This window comes from Heterocephalus glaber, unplaced genomic scaffold (assembly GCF_053883595.1).
Source record: "Heterocephalus glaber isolate CG9 unplaced genomic scaffold, H.glaber_assembly_v1.0 deba00000122, whole genome shotgun sequence".
NCBI classification, from domain to species: Eukaryota; Metazoa; Chordata; class Mammalia; order Rodentia; family Bathyergidae; genus Heterocephalus; species Heterocephalus glaber.
This window is the reverse complement of record NW_028258138.1, coordinates 57,718,310-57,738,357: the sequence shown is the minus strand read 5'-3', so window position 1 is coordinate 57,738,357 and position 20,048 is coordinate 57,718,310. Positions and strand designations below refer to the sequence as shown.

Sequence of the window (20,048 nt, the reverse complement as noted above, 5' to 3'; positions counted from 1 at the left end):
CCTTGAGCTCACTTAGTCTTCTGATTAGGCATACTCTTGAAAGTTTTCTGTGGGATTTTTTATGTCAATCACTCTGATTTTCAACCCCAGAATTTGTACTTGGTTCGATATTATGATTTGTATCTCTTTGTTGAATTTCTTCTTTTGTTTGGGTATTGTTTCCCTGATTTTGTGTAGTTGTTCTCTTCTAACCAATTTAGGTGATTATTTTGAATTACTTAGTTTATATTTTTGTCTCCATTTCTTTAGGCTGAATTGCTGGAGATTCATTTTATTCTTTTCACTGTGTTCTGTGTTCTTAATTTCTTATATTCCTTGTAACTTTGCATCAGTTTTGCACATTTGAAGAAGCAATTTCTCTACCTGTATACATGGATTATCTTTTATTGGGAAATACTTTTACTAGATATCGTCCTAGAAATTCTAGGCTTTTTTCTTTAAAGTGCCCCAGGTGTTCAAATTTTGTTAAATTGTTTCAAGAACTCATAATATCTTGGTACTTCTGTTGTCTAATTTTGCTTATACATCTCCATTTTCTTAAGGTCAGTTAGTAATCCTTTATTTAATTCCTTTGCTGTTGTCATGTTTCCCTGATTACTATGATACTTGGGCGTAGTGTTTGTTTGGCTTTGGCACAGTTGAAGGTCTGGAGCCTCAGGCCATCAGAAGCAACATGGATCCTGGGACTGTGAAGTTTTTCTTTTTTTTAAATTGCTAGGTTTTCAGTTTTCCAGTAAGCTGCTTAACTATTCCATTAAATGTTTGATTTTTGTTACTATATTTTTCTGTTTTAGACATTTTATTTGGTCTCCTTTCAAATACAATTGCTCTTCAGTTTATGATGAGATTGAATCCTGGTGAATCCATCAAATATTGAAATTGACTTAAGTCAAAAGTACATTTAAGACATCTAACCTACTGAACATCATATCATACCACTGGGTACACTATAGTGTCAGTTGTTAATTCACATGATTGCTTGGCTTACTGGGGGCCATAGCTTATTGTCACTACATAGCATCACAAAACGGTATCACACTGCCTATTGCCATCTCAGGAAGAGATGGAAATTCAAAATTTGAAATACAGTTTCCACTGGATATGTATTATTTTGGCACCATTATAAAATTGAATATTTTTAAGTCATACCATCATAAGTTATAGCTATCTGTATGGCTGTCCTTTTATCATTGTTTTATTTTCTTGTTTTTTCAAATCTTCCTTTAATTCTTTTAACATAATTGTGTAAATCTGTAACAGATTGTTTAATCATCTAAAATTATAAGGAGTTTAGTGTTTGTTAATGTATAATGCTTGTTTTGCTTTGTTTGTTAATGCTTGTTTTGTTTTCTGTGTGTGTTTGTAACTTTGGATTACAAGGTCACAGTCACAGATTTATCTAAGAGAATCTCTGGTGTTTGGATTTAGGGTACGCTCTTCAGTTTAATTTTGTGTCTTTCTACTCCAAATGTCTAAAGGATATTTACTATCAGTGTAAAAATATTATGAGAATTTATTAGATATTTCTGTACCAATCAGGCAATATAATTTAAACTTCAAAAACTTTAGTCATGCTAGAACGTGATTTAAAAAACTGTTGTAATAGGATTTTTTTTATTCACATAGATCATATCAGATATACTTCTCTGACTTCTTTCTCTAATTGGTGGGTTTTTGTCTTGCTTTCTTTGATATTGAAAGTCTTTGAAGTTCTCTGTCTTACTTTTCTATCCATGTGTGTATGAAAATATAAACCCTTCAAATATCAAGATTGGCTCCCCCTCTTCATGAACACAGCCAAACAAAACATGCATTCACTCAGTGATGATGTTTTTAGTTATCTGTTTCTTACCCTCAGTCTTAACTCACAATTAAAGAACATTTATAGTGGGAACATTTTCAGCATATCTAGTCCACATTAATGGTAGCCCCAGAAATCCTTCTTAAAGTGTTTGTTAGGATCAAGTGAAATCTAGATACCAGAGTGCTTTGATGATTAATGAAAATAAGTTATGACTCCTAGGGCCGGGGATTTAGCTCAGTGGTTTCGCCGCCTGCTGCCCAAGTGCAAAGACCCGAGTTCAATCCCCGGTACCAAAACAAACAAAAAAACTAATTAGTTATGACTCCTAAAATGATATGCTTGGTAAGGATTTTTATTATAAAAATAACACTCTTATAGTCTGGGTTAACTTGCTTTTCTGCATCCTAGGACTGTCGAGGAGAATTAACGCCTAATTGGCCTCCTCTGTGAGCACAAAGGAGAAAGGCTATACTCAGGGGTGACTGCATATTGCATATTAGGGAAAAGTTAAAACAGCTGAGGTTAAGGTGTTTGCCAGAGAATGTACTAATGGGTGTTGCAAACCAGATGAATCTTGTGTTACTTTGGTGGCTTGTGTCCATGTTTGGGTGAATAAAAGTGAGATAAGCCAAAGCCTGGGGGGCTCCTCTGCCTACTGGAGGTGAGAGCCTGCCTGCACGTAAAGCTGACTCTCCTTCTTTGTCATTCACCCTGTTCCCCATGGGTCAGGGGGAACAAGGTAGCAGGTCTAGGTCCTGGAGCAAGGCTGGCGGGGTGGGTCGGCTGCAGGTGGTGCCTCAGTGTGGAGTTTAGGACTTGGTCTCGCCTACAATTGGCCCCCTGAACAAGGACCTGAGACTGGGGTCACCTACATGGGACTATGAGGTTTCTTCTTTTTTTTTTTTTTACTCTTGATTTAGGAATGTACTTCTTTGGATCCAGTGGAACATAAAGATTTCATGAATGTGAAGAACTGGCCCTGGATGATGCTGTCCTTCAATATCCAGTCCCTTGTTAATCCACTTCTCATTTGGAAAAAAAGTGCAACTTGCTGCCAGCACTAATTTAATTTTCAGTGATAGGGAGTTACTATATTCTGTAAGTGGAAATACCACTACTGAAAACAGAGAATGTCTTTTTTTTCCAAAGATTATCTATATACTAAAGCAATGTAAAAATAATAAAGCAAGATATTTTGCAGTAATCTTTGGGAATATGGTTAGGACTCTACAAATTGTCTTGGGGTAAAGGCAGCAGATACAACCACTGCTTGTGAGTATTCTTGAAGCAAATGGGAAATGGATTTAATTCTGTAGTCATGGGAGAAAAGATAGCCAGAAATCGGTCTCAGAGGGAGGACCTGAAAGCAGAGCAAGTCTCCCTCAACCAGGAAATGACTGACCTGCTTCTTCAGCTATGAGTAGTCCCACCACATGTTCTCTGTATCCTTTTTAATTATGCTCCCTTGTTCTACAGGCTCTGTTGATGTGGGGGGACAAAAAAGAAACAAGAGCCTTTTGAATACTGTGGATGCTAGTCAATCACAGACAGTAGAAGCACTTAAGAGACACTTTTAGTGAAGTGATTTCATTGACAGGGTGTTTGAAAAAGGGACAAACCATCCGAAGTGCTTATTGTATAGTTACAATATCACCTATTAGTAATCTATTAGGAGGTCAAGAAGCTGTGGATTTTACTTTACATTTGCATGTAGCCCGTGACTCATTAGCAAATCAGTCGGCAGAATTTTAGTTTGTCCAACAAGGGCTGGACTGAGACTTTGAGGATTATTGCAGTATGCTCCTACTTGTATTTCCTGATTTATGGTTTTTGTTCTTTCTTAGTCTAAATCAACGCCACTAACGAGTTGAGTTCCTAAACTAGTATATCTAAATTTTATCTTTGTATCAAATCTATTTGTCAAGCTTTAAAAATAAAGAGAAAGTTGCCTTAGACTCCATTCTTGGGTATTAAGCCCTTTGAAGTCCCAAGGATTTACATGGGTAATTCTGATATCTAATTATGATTAAGAACCATTGGCTTGAAAAAAATCTTACTGCTTACCAGTTAGACATCTTCAGATCCTGCTTTGTCGTTTATACTCCAAACACCCGGTCCTGATACTCAACCCTCTCTCCAGTCTGATGCCTTCATGTCATTACGGTACTCCTTTCACATTTCTTCTCTTCAGCCACCTGGACTATGGTACTGTGATCTGCAAATTCCCAGAGGCATTAAATCTTACCCACCTTTATTATACTTTCCATTAACTTAGCACACTGTTAAGTTGAAAAATACTGGGTTTGAATACAATCATTTGAACCCTTTTTCATGCTTTTTAAATTTACCAAAAACTGAGAAAAAACCTACTGCAAACAGAGAAAATGCAATACTTTTAGACTTTTAATTGGAGGTGTACTATTGTCAATGTTGCAAAAGGCCATAAAGCCCACATTTCTGATCCATATTTTAACTTTAATAATCAAAGTTTCTGTGTATCTTGACTTTTTTAAAAATTTAGGTCCTTTCTTTTGGATCTTCAAATTGATAACTGATTATTCCATCCCTTTTTAATGCTTTTCTGTCAGGGAGGAAGACATTCTCTAGATAGGAGTTACCTCAGGAATAATAAGCTAGATTTTTACCTACTCTTTTCCTGCTCTTGATTTAATTAGTTGACACAATTTAAGCAATTCAAAAGGATAGTTAACAAATTTCCCAGCATGGCATATTGTGGAGGATGGAAGAGATGAAGAGATGGAAGATGAAGATGTGAATTTACATTGCAATGAGACCTTGATAACAAGGAGCTTTTAAGAGCTTACAGAGGGAGAGGTTCAAAGTTATGAAAGATACACCCTAATGAATAGCTCCTTCATTTTTTCTTTGACCTATAACATAGGAACAATATTTACTCAGTAAGATTTGGAGGCAGTACATGCTAAAGAATAAAAGAAAGTATATTGTACTCTGTATAGCTTGTGGAATTTACTGCTGGTACAATTTTTAAGACAAAAATTTATATGGAAATAGAAATGAAATCTAGTGACTTACAAGAAATTGTATGAATTCTAAATTCAGCCTGTGTGTAAACATTATTCAGCTAAGCTTCAGCTCAATTGATTAGTAAAAGACATATATTATACAAGTGCATGAGGGTACTTATAATAATGTTCTAAACATTTTACTGTCTAAGGGAGCACTACTTCCTTAAAAGACCATATTCTGAACACGTATCAGTCTCAAAGCATACACCCATATGGATGTTTTTAGAAGCTGTAATTTAAGCAGCACGTGACTGATTGTTGGAGGCATGTTAGCGCCTTTAGGCCACCAGAATTCTATTAAGTGCTTTAGAAGAGGTCATTTAATCTACCAAATGGGCCTGAAAGATGAAAAGCTCCTTCAAACACAAGCAACTCCTCCACATCTCAACTATAGGATCAGGGACCTGGGAATATTATTTCAGCTGCCTAGGAAAAGAAGGTGAAAGTACTGGGCAGAGGGCCGGCAATTATCTCTTTGCTATGTGTTAAGCAGCATTTTCGCCTAGCTGATAAATTACTTCCAGCTGTTGGCAACAATTTTCTTCTCATCATGGCAGGAGCGAGAGACTCTGGCAAATGTTGAAGAGCAGTGCGCGTCGCTGATTAAATCCAAGATTCAGCTGGAGGCCAGAGTCAAGGAGCTGTCTACCCCAGTGGAGGAAGGAGATAAATTCTGAGCTGACTGCCAGGGGGACGGAAACTCGAAGATGAATGTTTTGAATTGAAGAAAGAAATCGATGACCTGGAAACAATGTTGACAAAGTCAGAGGAGAAGCATGTTATGGAACACAAGGTACTTTTTCTGTGACGTTAGGCAGATCTAGATGCCTGAATTTCACTTTCAAATCAGGCTTTGGTACCAGAAGTGTTACGTTTAATTTCGTTAATGCAGTGGCAACTTTACAGTAGTGGGAACCAGAATCAGCCTAAAGGCTCTGATAAACTCTGTTGTTCCAATGCATTTGTGAACCTTCACTTGATCTACCAAAGGAAATATTTTCATTTGTTTCAGTCTTACTGAATCTGAAATCTAATAGACCAAAATGGTTTCACTGGGCCTATACATAGGTATTCTTTTTTGAAGAATGAGCATGATGCCCTTTACTGAAAAGTGATTTGGCATTTGTTGATATCCCCAGATCTTCCAAACTGGAGTTTAACCTTGAAGTCATCACTTCCAGTTAAGAACTTCAGCATTTTGTTTAATTTATTTGTGCATCTGTTGTCTCTTTGTGGACTGAAATTAGTGAAGAGTCATTATCAAACCTTTAATAGAAAGCTAATCTCCAAAACAAAACTAATTTGATAAATAGTTGCCTTTGTGGCTATTGATTCCCTTTCTTACAAAGCACATGAACTTGAAATAACCAGCTTCCCCTTTTGCATGTGCTATGCGCTGGCACCTTTTTTAACTGCTGCTTTCTCTAGATGGGAAGGTGTGACATGATCAGGACATGCCCCCTGAATCCTCAAAAAAAAAAATTGACCACACAATGATCTATATTGATAATATTTTATTGACCAGAACTCCTTACTTTCTGACCATGTCAGATAAAATATATTTTGTGGAAGAAAAAGAGAATTTAGAGTTTTAAAAAGTATATCCAGAATTTGAGTAAATGTAGTTTTTATTGATAGATGTTTTAACTTGGGTGAAATGGTATCTCTGTGGTTTTGATTTGAATTCCCTGATAATTAGTGACATAGAGCATTTTCTATAAACATTTTGGCAATTTTTACTTGTTTTGAGAAGTATCTGTTTAGTTCTTTAGTCTATTTTTAATTGGATTATTTGTAGGGTTTTGTTTTGGTGTTCAGCTTTTTGAGTTCCATACATATTCTGAATATCAATCCCTTCTTGGATGAATAGTTTGAAGATATTTTCTCCCATTTTTTAGGTTCTTTTAATTTTATTTCTTTTATTGTACAAAATTTTAAAATTTGATATAATCACCTTTGTATGTTTTTGCTTTTGTTGCCTATACCTTTGGGGTCCTATCTAAAAAAAATATTGCCTACATTAATGTTTTGAAGTGTCTCCTCTATATTTTCTTGCAGTAATTTCATAGTTTTAAATTTAACATTTAGGTTTTGATCTATTTTGAGTTGATTTCTGTGCATAGTGAGAAGGGATCTATTTTCAGTTTTCTGCATAGTCATCCAATTTTGTCAGTTTATTGAAGAGATGATTTTTTTCTCTACTGTAAGTTCTGGGTACCATTGTCAAAAATCAATTGAGTTTATGGTGGATTAATTTCTGAGTTCTCCATTGTGTTCCATTGGCCTGTGGGTATTTTTCTGCTGGTACTATGCTGTTTTGTTTACTATATAGCTTTGTGGTATGTTTTGAAGTCAGGTATTGTGATGCCACGAGTATTGTTTTGTTTTCTCAGGATCCTCTTGGGTATTGCTATTCAGAGTCTTTGGTTCCTTATGAATTTTAGGATTTAGTTCTTTCTATTTCTATGAATAAAGTCATTGATATTTTGATCAAAATGTAATTGAATCTCTATATCACTTTTGGTAGTATAGTCATTTTAACAATAGTAATTGTTTTGCTCCATGAACATGTGGTATCTGTCCATTTTTCATGTCTTCGGTGTCTTTCATCAATGTTTTATAACTTAATGTAGAAATCTTTCATTTCCTTAAATTTATTTCTAAACATTTTATAACTATTGTGTTTGTTTTCTTAATTTCTCTTTCAGAAAGTATAGTACATTATTGATGTATAAAAATGTTAGTTTTCGTATGCCAATTTTGTATCATGTAATTTTACTGAATTGTTTTTAAAGTTTTACCAGATTTTTTATGAAATGTTTAGGTTTTCTTGTATATAAAATCATGTCATCTGCAATCATGGATAACTTCTTTCTTTTACATTTAGATATAATTTATTTCTTTCTCTTGCCTAATACCTCTTAAGATTTCCTATATTAAATAAGAGTGGTAAAAGTAGACATTCTTTTGTTCCCAATCTTAAAGGTAACATTTTTAACTTTTCCCTTTTCAGTATATTGACTGTGAATTTTTCCTGTGTAGTATTTTGAGGTGTATTCCTTCCATATCTAATTTGCTAAGGTTTTTTTTTTTTATCATGAAGGAACGTTGAATCTTTTCAAATTTTTTTTGAAAAATCTATTGAAACGATTGAATGGATTTTGTCTTTCATTCTGTTGATGTATTATGTTTATTGATTTATTTATGTTGGTCTACCCTTACATTCCTGGAATGAATCCCACTTGATCCATAGTGCATGATCTTTTTGATTGCTACTACATTCAGATTTTTGGTATTTTACAGAGAATTTTTGACTTTGTGTCCATCAGGGATAGTATATGTTTTCTTTTTCTGATGTATCTATATGGTTTTACTATTGGGGAGGTGCTGATACATGAATGCCCTGGTAGTCTTTTACAGAATTGGGCAGAGTTCCTGCCATTTCAGTTTTTAGAATAATTTCAGAAGAATTGGAATCAGTTCTTGTTTAAATGGATTTTTTAGAATTCAGCAATAAAACCCTCAGGTACTAGAAATTTTTTCAATGAGAAATTTTTAATTATTGCATCAATCCCATTCATTATTGGTCTGTTTAAATTTTGTATTTCTTCTTGTGTCAATTGTGTTAGGTTTATTCCAGAATTTATCCATTTCTTCTAGGGCTCTCAATATTTAAACATGTAATTATAGTTTTTTATGATCCTTTGTGTTTCTGTGATATCAGTTATAATGTCTCCTTTTTCATCTCTGATTTTGAATCTTCTCGCTTTGTACTTCTTGGTTAATCTATTTAAAAGTTTGTCAGTTTTCTTGATCTTTTTTTTTCTTCTCCTTCCTCCTCCCCCTTCTTCTCCTTTTCCTGCTCTTCTTCTCCCTCCCTCTATTCCTCTCTCTTTTTCATTCTTTCTTATTTTTTCTCCTGGCAGTTGAACCCAGAAAGTACTGAGCCACACCTTCACCTTCCTTTTAAAATATTTGAAAGTACTGAGCTACATCCTCAACCTCTTTTTCAAATATTTGAGACAGAATCTCAAAATCTGCCTTTGCTGTTTGAGGTATGCATTTATTACTATAAATTTTCTTCTCAGCATTGCTTTTGCTATATCCCACACATTTTGATATGTTGTCATTTTCATTTGGTTCTACAATTTTAAAATTTCCTTTAATTTTTAAATTATGCATTGGTCATTTAGGAACATATTAATGTTCATGTATTTGTATATTTCCCATTCTTGTTGTTTTGTGGCTTATTTCATTGTGGGATGAAAAGATGCATGATATAGTTTGGTTTTTTTAAATTTGTTGAGACTTGATGTGTGGCCTAACATATCTTTCCCAGAAAATGTTCTATGTGCTGATAAGAATGTGCATTCTGCAGTTGTTTAATGGTATGATCTATATATCTCTTAGTTCTATTTACTCTATGGTATGGTTTAATTCAGACTTTATGTGTTGATTTCTGTCTGGATGATTTGTCCATTGAAAAATATAGAGTATTGAAGTATCCAACTCTTTTATCAGTTTTTGTCTCCCTTCAGGTCTAATATTTGTTTTATATATTTTGGTGGTCCCATGTGGTATGCATATATACTTATAATTGTTATATCTTCTTGCTGAATCATTTTATTAATATATAATGACTTTCTTTGTCTCTTTAGAGTTTTTGATTTAAAGTCCGTTCTCTTTGATAGGAGTATAGCTACTGCTGCTTGCATTCAGTTTCCAATTGTGTAACATATCTTTTTACAATGCCTAGGGGTCGGGGATTCAGCTCAGTGGTTCTACCACCTGCCTCACAAGTGCAAGGTCCCGAGTTTGATCCCCAGTACCAAAAAAAGCGCAAAAAACAAAAAACAATGCATTACTTTTAGTCTATGTGCACTTTTTTAAACCAGAGAAGTGAGTTCTTGTAGGTATCATATAGTTGGACCATGTGTGTGTCTGTGTGTCTGTGTGTGTGTGTGTGTGTGTGTGTGTGTTTTAATCCATTCAAGCAGTCTATGTTAGTTACTTTTCTCTTGTTTCTGAGACAAAATACGTGACACTCAAAGTTAAAGGGGAGGGGTTTATTTGGCTTTCAGTTTGTAGAGGTTTCAGTCTATAGTCAGCTGGCTCCAAGGCTGGGATGGCAAACAAACATCGAAGAGAAACAACATGGTGGGCACAAAGCAGCAAAGGTAACAAGAAAGCTTAACAGTGTCTCCCTGCTCATTTTATCTTATTCAGACTACTTAGGGTAGGTAGCACTTACACCCTTAATCCTAGTGCCCTTGACCCTAGCATTGCATCATGAATCAATTCCAGCTTCACACACTCTAGGTCAAGCCTATGACCACATGAGGCTTTGGAGGGACACCTAGACTCAAACCATAACACAGTCTATGTCATTTCATTAGTGAACTGGATGCATTTCCATTCAAGGCTGTAATTAATAGGTATGAACTGCTTCCTGTCATTTTATTAATTGTAGTCTGCTCATTTTTTGTTGTTTTTTTTTCCTTTTTCCCTGTCCTTTCATTTATTTTTGTGATTTGGTAGTTTTCTGATATGCCAAGATTTGATCTCTTTTCTTTCTGTTTCATGTACCTGTTCTAGTGAGTTTTGTATATTCATGTTTTCATGATGGTAGCTATCATCCTTTTTCTTCTAATGGAAGGACTTTCTTATTTCTGGTAGGGCTGGTCTGCTGCTTATGTATTATAACATTTCAGCTTATTTTGGAAAGAACTTATTTTTCCTTATATTTGAAAGATAACTTTTAGGCTATAGTACAGTGGACCCTTGACTGACAAATTTGATCAGTTCCTAGGGCTGGTTGTAACTCAAGTTGCTTGTAAGTTAATACAGCTGAAATCTGGATATTTACCCAGGTACATGCTATAGATAACAAGAGGCAGATGAATCTGCCTTTAGCCTAATTAACCCAAATTGTTCATATGTCAGGCCAGTCATAACTTGAGGGTCCACTGTATTCTTGATTGGCACATATTGTCCTGTAGTATTTGGATATATTATCCTATTCTTTCCTGGCTTGAAAGGTATCTGCTAAGAAATCTTGTGTCTAATAGGCATTCCCTTATATGTGACTTGATTTTCTCTTGCTTTTTAAAAATATTTTCTCTTTGTTTTGTACTTTTGATGAAGAAAACTATGGATGTGAGGTTTTGGAATACAAACAGAACTTCCCTAGGTCCTTAAACTGATTGTGATTGGTGCTAGGTTTGTAATGCTGTTTACTGCCTTTGGGACCTGCATCTCCAGTTGTGTTCTGAGGTTTATCATGGAAATATATGGCACCAGGCATAAGCTGTGTTTTATTTACCCTGTTGAAAAATACTTGTGAGACTCTAAAAATACTTGTAAGATTCTAAAAGTTCTGCAATATTCTGGCTTTATCCATCTAGAGAAATAAAAATAAGCATATTTCAGGTCAATCTAAATGCATAGGTACATAAATCCTTTCTCCCTCCCCAGCTGATAGAGAGTAAGCATACATCCTCTTCTTATTAGTTCCAAAATCTCAGTCTTTATAAAAGTGTTGACAAGGGTAGTTAGGTTTTTGAATTATCCACTTTTTCTTCTTTTCATCAGTTTCCTCTATCACCTTTAGTGGATTTAGAAAGATAAGTAAGAAAACTAATTGCCTATCTCACAAAGCTTCAATATAAGAAATTGAGTGTTGTGTGTACAAATGTGTCCATACACACAAATACTCTCATTGGTGTCCTAGTCCATTCAGGGCATTATAACCAACTGGCATAGATTGGGTAGCTTATAAACTACAGAAATTTCTTTCTCAGAATTCTGAGGTTTGAGAACTCCTGTATCAAAGTGTGAGTAAATTTGCTGTCCTGTAAAAGCCTACTTCCTTATTCATACCAGCTATCTTCTTGCTGTGTCCTCATGTGGTGGTAGGGGTGAGAGATTTTTGTGGGAGTTTTTTCAAAATACTAATCCAATTTTTGAAGGCTCTGTCTTCATGATCTTTTCACTCCCAAAAGGCCCACCACTAATACCATCATTACCTTGGGGTCTAGAAGTTCAATATATGAAACTTTCAGTTTATAGCACCTGAAATTCATCTACTTTCAGGTTTTTACATATGCCTTTCAGAAATTCTCTTTCTTTTCTCAATTTGAATCTCATATTTTTGCTGGTTAAAGGAACTATTTCCCATTGCTGAAAAATAAACATGTCAATAAACAAGTCAAATTGTAACTTTAGCTTACTGATAAACTAATCTCTATATCATTGTTGGTAACAGTAATCCAGACAAACTGGAATGTTTTGACTACCTGGTGGGGCATTAGAATAAGACAATGTTATGAACTGGAAGAGGGTGCCAAAATAATGAAGGAGGTCTGAAATCATGGCATAACATTTGAATGGGCAAAGGATACTGAGTCTGAGTTCCCTGGAGGGCTGTGAAATATTCATGGATGCCTATGTAGAGACAGATTTGTTTGGTATTGCTCCAGCCAGCAAAGCTTGGACTTGTGGGTAAAATTTTAAAAGGCTATTTTTACTTTTTATGAAGAAACACTTCTGAATATATGGATTCATCCACCCATGAAATGAGCTGCCATGTGAAAAAGTGAGATTCACATCACTGGAAAGTGATCAAAGGTGGCCCACTGGCCACTTACTTACTGCTTCCTTCCCTGATTCCCTGATTCTTTTGCTAACCTATTGATGCATGCAGTATTTTAAAGTACCTGTGTAACTTCATGTCATTTACAGAATCCGTGCTTGTATTTTTCTTTTTTTCCTGCAGGTAAGTGGTTAATGAACAAATTAGTAAAGTGTAAACTCCACCTATTTGTTTGGCTAAATAATCTCTCCCTTTATCATCTGGAGGGGGCCCTTGAGTGAGAGGGGAAAGTGAGAATGAACTGTGAAAGAGAAAAGCACAAACTGGAGGATGTTTTAAAGGTCAGCCAGGAAAGTGGAGGAATTGGAGTATAGCCAGTGGCCCTAGTGGCACAGCTAGAAAGTGAGTGCCTTCATACAACATATATTTCTAGGAGGCAGACCTTGTTTTAAAGGTACAGCTCTCTCATTTCATTTATCTCAGGATCCTGGCCAGATATCCTGAGACCTAAGGCAAGGATAACAGGCCTATGAAGTGCATTTTTGCTTTGCTAGATTTAATATACAGTTATAAAAAGAATAAATGCACAATCTAGGAGATATGATTACAGAAGTACAGTTAAAGTATCTGACTAGCAGAAGAAAATAAAAAGTGTGTGGCATATGAGATAGGAATTATTGGGAATTTGGGGGATACTAATAAAGAATAAAAACAGCCCACATTTTTTACTCATGATAAATCTGTGGCATAAAATGCAAAAAAAAATGACTTTGATCTGAAGACTGATATACTTTCTGATCATTGAAATAATATTGTTTGCCAAATTAAAAAATCACTTGTACTTATGTACTTTGGCCAAATAATTTACTATATAAATATTATATTTTAAAATATAAATCAAAACATGATCATAAAACTAGAAACTTTCAGTTCTGTGCATCGATTATCATACAAAGAATTCACAGGAAGATAGTTCTCTGTTTAGTTCTGTTAATCAATTAAATGGATTTTCTCACATTGTCCCTTTTGTCTTACTAGCCTTTTGTTTTCCTTTGGTGACAAGTAAGGATGTCCAGCTTATTTAGATCGGATCATTAAAGGGGAAAGCAGTGAGGTTCAAGCATAAGATAAGGCTGGGTTAAAGCAAGGAGCATATGAATAATCGAAGTCTACAGTAAAGAAGAGTGGCAGATAAGCAGCTTTGAGTCTCTGTCTTTTTATTCCTGTACATGTGTTGAATTATACAAGCTCATGGTGAGAACTGATGAATAACTAGTTAGTTACAAAACTTGAAAGGTGTTTAGAAAAGAGGAAATACCCTAATGAATATGATGGAATAGAGTAAGGCAAAATGATGGTAGTTCTCCTAGCACTCAGTTTTGAAGATTGTGTTTTACTTCAGCAAAGTGAAAATGATACTGTTTGTAGACCACAGTTTAAAGAGTTTTGATATTTTAGAAATCTTTACTTACAGGAAGCTATAACATCATAATAAAACCTTTTCTCTAAATGCACCTATGGGTACTTGAAACTTAATACAAGTGAGAGGCACCATTTCATGTTACAGATGAGAAGATAATCACTAAATGGTGCAAGGATTATTAGCTATTAATTTCCTGATTAGCTATTAGCTGAATTTCCACCCTATACATTTTATACACAAAATATCCAGCTGCACTAAAGTATTCAATGTGAAACCAAAGCCATACCACTATTAGAAGATGCAACATTGTTCACAACAGCCAAGATGCAGAAACTACCCAAATGTCCATTGATTTATGAAAGGTTAAAGAAAGTGTGGTATAGAGAGAGACTAAAATACTGTTCTTAGAAGGAGATACTGCCACATGGGACAGCATGGATGAACTCTGAGGACATGATGGGAAGGGAAGTTAGCCACTAATAAAAGGAAAATGCTGCATGACACAAGGTAACAGAAGTAATCAAACTTATGGCAACAAACTCATTGAATGGCAATTTCCAGGGCCTGGGAGGCAAGGGAAATAAGGGATTTCTGTTCAACAGGTATACAGTTTGTTGTGCAAAATGGTTAAATTCTACTGTGTAACATTGTGCCTGTAAGTGACAATATTGAATTCTGCACTAAAGTTTTTATCAAAACGTTAGGTCTCATGTTAAGTTTTCTTACTGTAATTTAAAATCAAAATTAGAAGAAAATATAGGGGATAAGTTTCACGAAATTCGGAGTTTAAGTCATCTTGAACAAGCCACAAAAACCCCGAAAGGAACCAGTTGTAAAGTGAGAAAAATAATTTGCAACAGATGTAAAAGTATCAAAACAATTAAAAGAAAAATTCTTCAATAATTAGATAAAATCTGTTTGAAAAACGAACAAAAGGACAAACAGTTCATTTGGTTTCCTGGATGTTTTTAAATAGTTAATAGTTTAAAAGATGCTGTCCTCACTGGTAAACAAAAACATTCAGAAAAAAAATGAAATACTAATTTATTTATGACATTTAGGATCATGCTAGTATCAGGAAGAAAAGAATAGATATAACACATGTTTTTAAGCACATAGTTATATATAAGCCAGTAAGACCCTGCTGAGAATCTTCACTAGAGAAACAAAGAGATATGTGTATAAGCAATGTTGTTTGTAAAAGTAAAATGTTGGGGAAAATCCTCAGTTCTTAGTAAGAAAAATTCATAAACTGTACAGTAAATATAAAATAACAATGTCATAGTGAATTTTCAAATGAATTAATCTGTATGCGGAGCAACATAGAAATATCTCCAACATGTTATTGGCTTAAATTATAGGGGTACACATATAAATGTATACGATGGCATGCTTTTCATAATAAAATGTAATCATTTCTACAGCTACATATATACTTTTAAATACAAAAATGTTAATACTTAGAAAAATATCTAGAAGCAAAATTCTAGAAATAGACTATTGGTTACCTGAGAACAGGGGCAAGGAATATGTGAGAATATTGAAAGCTATAAAAGGCCAATATCAAGGATTCTTTTGGTAATTGATGTATTCTGTATCTTGCTTATTGTACAGTATACCAGAACACCCAAGTGGTTGTATCTGGTGAATTGTATCTTGGTTATGATGTTGTACTATATGAATATAGGTTAACATAAAATGTCTTTATTATTTTTATAAGTACATATGAATCTTCAATTATGCGAAATTTTATTTAATCAAAAACAAATAAGAAAATAAAATATTTTCTTTAAAAAAAATCTAGAAAGTTCATACCAAACACGTAATAGTGGTTTCCTCTATGAAGAGAACAGGAATTGGGTGGAATAACCAAGAAGATGTTAGATGTAGATGTAATAGTGAAATTTTTACAATGAGAATAAATTCATGAATTATTTCTATAATTTAAAAATATTTAAACCAAACGTTTTTATTCTGAACTATTCTAATTCTTTTTCTAAACAAGAAAGAAGTAGAAGTGTGTCAAATGAATTCAAAGGTAGAGAACTGGAGAGGCTGGTCGCTCAGCTTCCAAAGACATTTAGAGCTTCCAGCAATTGATTATCAAATGCCTGTCTGTGTCTGTATTTAGATCTATGGGTGATGATTGATGCTTCCATAATGAATTCCCTGCCAACAATAGCTAGAGGAAAAGAAGGGCAGTGAGAAGGAAGGTAAATTGCATTCCATAGATGTGTGACCCTGGGGAAAATTACTTTTTGATCTTAAATTTCCTTATGAGGATGATAACAATGAACAGCCAAGTTTTTAAATGTTTGCTGTGAAACAGGCATTGGGCTAAAATCCTGGACAGGTATTTTTTATTCATTAATCTTTCTAACAACCTTTGAGCTAATATTATTAAATGCAGCTATACTTTGGTAAGCACACTGTATGACCCATGGTATGTAATCAGTGTTAGTAATTTAATTTTTGTTATTCTTTGTGATTAGAAGGCAGTTATGATAAAAGTAATTCTACAGCTGCTTCTGGCCTCAAAACACTATATTATAACACATAACTATTTGTGACTTTCACATCATGGGACTCATTTATAATAAATGACCATGTTAGAAAGTAATTAAAAATATATGAAGTAATTTTAAAAGACTCACACTTACATGCATCCAAATGGATAATTTTCCTTTAGAGCAAAAGAAGTTTCTCAGTAATATAACCATTACTCAAACAAATTTTAGAACTCCTTTTTGATACTTATCTTCTGAGACAATTTGATCCAAATAAGAAAATTATTGTAGATAGGTAAGTTAATTAGATATCTTGTAGGCAGTTAGACAGGGCTGACCCTCGAGGAGCCAACATGGAAGACAGTCAAGGAGCCAACATGGAGGACAGGCAAGACATAGTCACCGAAATCCAGCATTGTAAAAGAAGAGAAACTGCCACACCCTCATAGCATGAACAGCAGTGATATTCTAAATAGGCATCAATCACCTGGGTTGGGGACCACTCTCTTTCAAGAAAGATCCCTTACCCACCCCTTACCACCAAAAATTCTTGCTCATTCCTTGTATGCTTGCTCCATAACTTGTTTCCCCATTGGATCCCCATTCAATATTACCTAAGCAACTATACTTGTCATAATCTTATTGGTTGTTCATAGTTTTGTCCACCTTGTGATTTCCCATTGGATCAGTATTACCTAAGTGACCATACTTGTAATCTCACTTAGTTGACTTTGGTTTTGGAGAACCACCTTGAGCCTGCCTACGGCATGGCTTTGACCATGAAACACCTTTGAGAAGTTGGGTGACTGGGCAACCCACTTTCTGACCCCCCTTCTGTCTCTCTTAGAAGCTATCTTTCTCTTAATAAATTTTCCTACTCTTAACCTCCATTGTTCCTAGAATTCATTCTTTGATTTTAGAGAACACGAACTCAAGTTTTGGATATCTAGCAGGATTGGAAGTTACATATCTTCCTCTTATATCATTTTGGAGGTCTTCCACCAAGATTACTGGGCGGAGAGGCTTCCAAACTCCAAGGGGTTATACAAATGGAATCAAGGACAAATGTGCTAGACTTTACTGGGATCCACCAGATCAACCTTGTAAACAGCTCATAAACTACAATATGACTTCTATGTCAGATTCTGAAGTCCCCTGGGCCTTCTCCTTGTCCTCTTTGTGGGAGATTATTAGTGGTTTATCCTGGTGAAAATGCTTGTTGACTATATTCATAGCAATTCTGCTGACCTTATTATTTGGCCCATGTATTCTTAACTGTTTCTTTGGCTTTGTTTCCTCCAGACACAAATCTATATACCTACCCAAGATGACAGTGCCCGGGACCTAACTATCAAGGGCCTTTGGATAGAACCTCTGTAGTGTAACTGACTGCCTATCACAACTGCAGCCCTCTTCAGCTAGAGTAGCCAAAATGGTCTTCATCTCTTGCTCCCTCACAGCAGTTAGGGGTACTTCTTCAAAGGGGGGAATATTGTAGATAGGTAAGCTAACTAGATATCTTGTAGGCAGTTAGATAAGGCAGGACTTCAAGGAACCAACATGGAAGACAATCTAGACACATCCCTGAAGGCCAGGATTATAAAAGAAGAGAAACTACCACCCCTGCATGCTTCCCCTAAGGATGAATAGCAGTGATTGATATTCTAAATAGGTATCAACCATCTGAGTAAACTTTACCCACCCCTTGCAGGAAAGATCCCTGACTCAAAATCCTTGTATGCTTGCCAAATGATTTGCTTTCCCATTGGATCCCCATTTAATCAATATTACTTAATGACTATACTTATTGTAATTTTATTAGTTGATCATAGTTTTGTCCACTTTATGAATTCTCATTGGATCAATATTACCTAAGTGACTATACTTACAATCTTACTAGTTGACTATAGTTTTGTACTACCTTGAACCTGCCTCACCTCATGGCTTTGCTCCATAAACCCCCCTGGAAAACAGGATGAGCAGTGGGCAATCCATTTTCTGGTCCCCCTTCTGTCTCTCTTAGAAGCTATCTTTCTCTCAATAAATTTTCCTGCTGTTAAACCTCAAATTTTGTCACCTTAGAGACTTCAAAAAGCTCTCCAAAGATTATTTCTGAAGACATAATTCAGAAATTTTGATTCAATGACAGTATTATTTGGAATAAATGTATTGTATCCTATGATAACTAGTTGGAAAGAGCTCACACTTACTTAGAAGTGCAAATCATAGTTTTTCTTAATGCCTTCTCTTTCACACCTTCTCTACAGAGCAAGTAGACTATTTGATATGATCTAGATATTAATTTTCCCTAAGCTATGGTATGTTTAATAGAAACACATTCTAAACTAGAATCTCTCCTTTTTTCTTGCCCATCTTAACCTACACTTACTTAAAGTGATATTAATGACCATCAATGGCTATACTGTGCTGTAATGCAATGATGTTATCTTGATTTGTAGAGCTATTTGCCCCTACACTAGAAGAGTTAGAGTTCTTTTCATTCCTTTCATTTTTCTAATAACCCTGCCTCTAATGCTATTAGATGATTATTCACTTTAGTAGTCACTTACTCTTCCACCAATTCTAATTTGTTACTACAAAACATTCTAGTACTTGAAATCTCCTGGTGCCACCACTACCAGCACAGAGGAGGAGGCTTCCAGGTGGCCATACCACCACTCCCAGACCAGAGTACTAAGCTTTCAGGCCTCCTTAGCACTGCTCCCAGCACAGAGGAGGTTAGCCATGCAGGTGCCAAGCACTACCACCCTCCTACCCCATTGACATGAGAAGACATGTAAACAAGCCACAAAACCAGACTTCCACATTACCTAAAGCAACCCAAAAGGGAAATGAGATGGAACACTCTGGTACTCAAAAACCTGGACTCCCTGAACTGGCAAAAAAAGAGGATCTAGAAAAAATGAAATCAGAAATAATTTCTCAGATAACAGCAGAGATTGTGCCCATAGTACAATACATGATTAATAAATTTAGAGAGGACTCAGATTAAAAAAATAGAGGTGCTGGGAAATCCCAAAATAGAAAACAAATGGAATGCAGAAAACAGATGCAAACAGACTTCTAGGAGATTAAAAACTCCATTGAAAGTTTAGGCAGCAGAATGAGCAAATGTGAGGACAGAATTTCAGATATAGAAGATAGGATTACAATTAGTGGCCAGGAAAAGAAACATTTCTTTAAAATTGTAACATAACATGAGAAATCAATCCAGCAGCTGTTAGGCAATGCAAAGAAGAATAACATAAGACTGGTCAGAGTCAATGAAGAAACAGGAGACAGTGCAGATGACGTGAAAAAACTGTTCAAAGAAGTGATGGCAGAAAACTTCCCAAGCAGGGGAAAAGAATTTAGAGAAGTGAGGCATATAGGACTCCAACTAACCATGATCAAAAAACATCTACACATAGGGATATAATTGTTAAGATTCCAGAAAGCCAAGAGAAGAACAAAGTTCTATAAGCAGTTAGAGAAAAGAAACAAATCACATACAAAAGAAAGTCCATCAAAATCACAGCAGATTTCTCAACACAAACCCTCAAGGCAAGAAGAGCTTGGAGTGATTTATTCCAAGCCCTAAAGGAAAACAGCCTCCAACCCAGATTGATGTACCCTGCAAAACTATCTTTTGAAATTGATGGAGAAATAAGATACT

General features: G+C 35.2%; 1 long non-coding RNA gene across 3 annotated transcripts in view; it reads right to left on the bottom strand.

Moving 5' to 3' along the window:
• Positions 1–20,048, bottom strand: part of LOC147830446 (uncharacterized) — a 106,570-nt gene that overhangs the window by 29,813 nt on the left and 56,709 nt on the right. For 2 of the 3 annotated variants that reach the window (XR_015452661.1, XR_015452659.1), the window contains exon 2: positions 3,869–4,019. This is a non-coding gene — a long non-coding RNA (uncharacterized LOC147830446). Of the gene's footprint in view, positions 1–3,868; positions 4,020–5,369; positions 16,594–20,048 lie in introns of those variants that run through there. The other variant, XR_015452660.1, reaches the window with a different exon arrangement.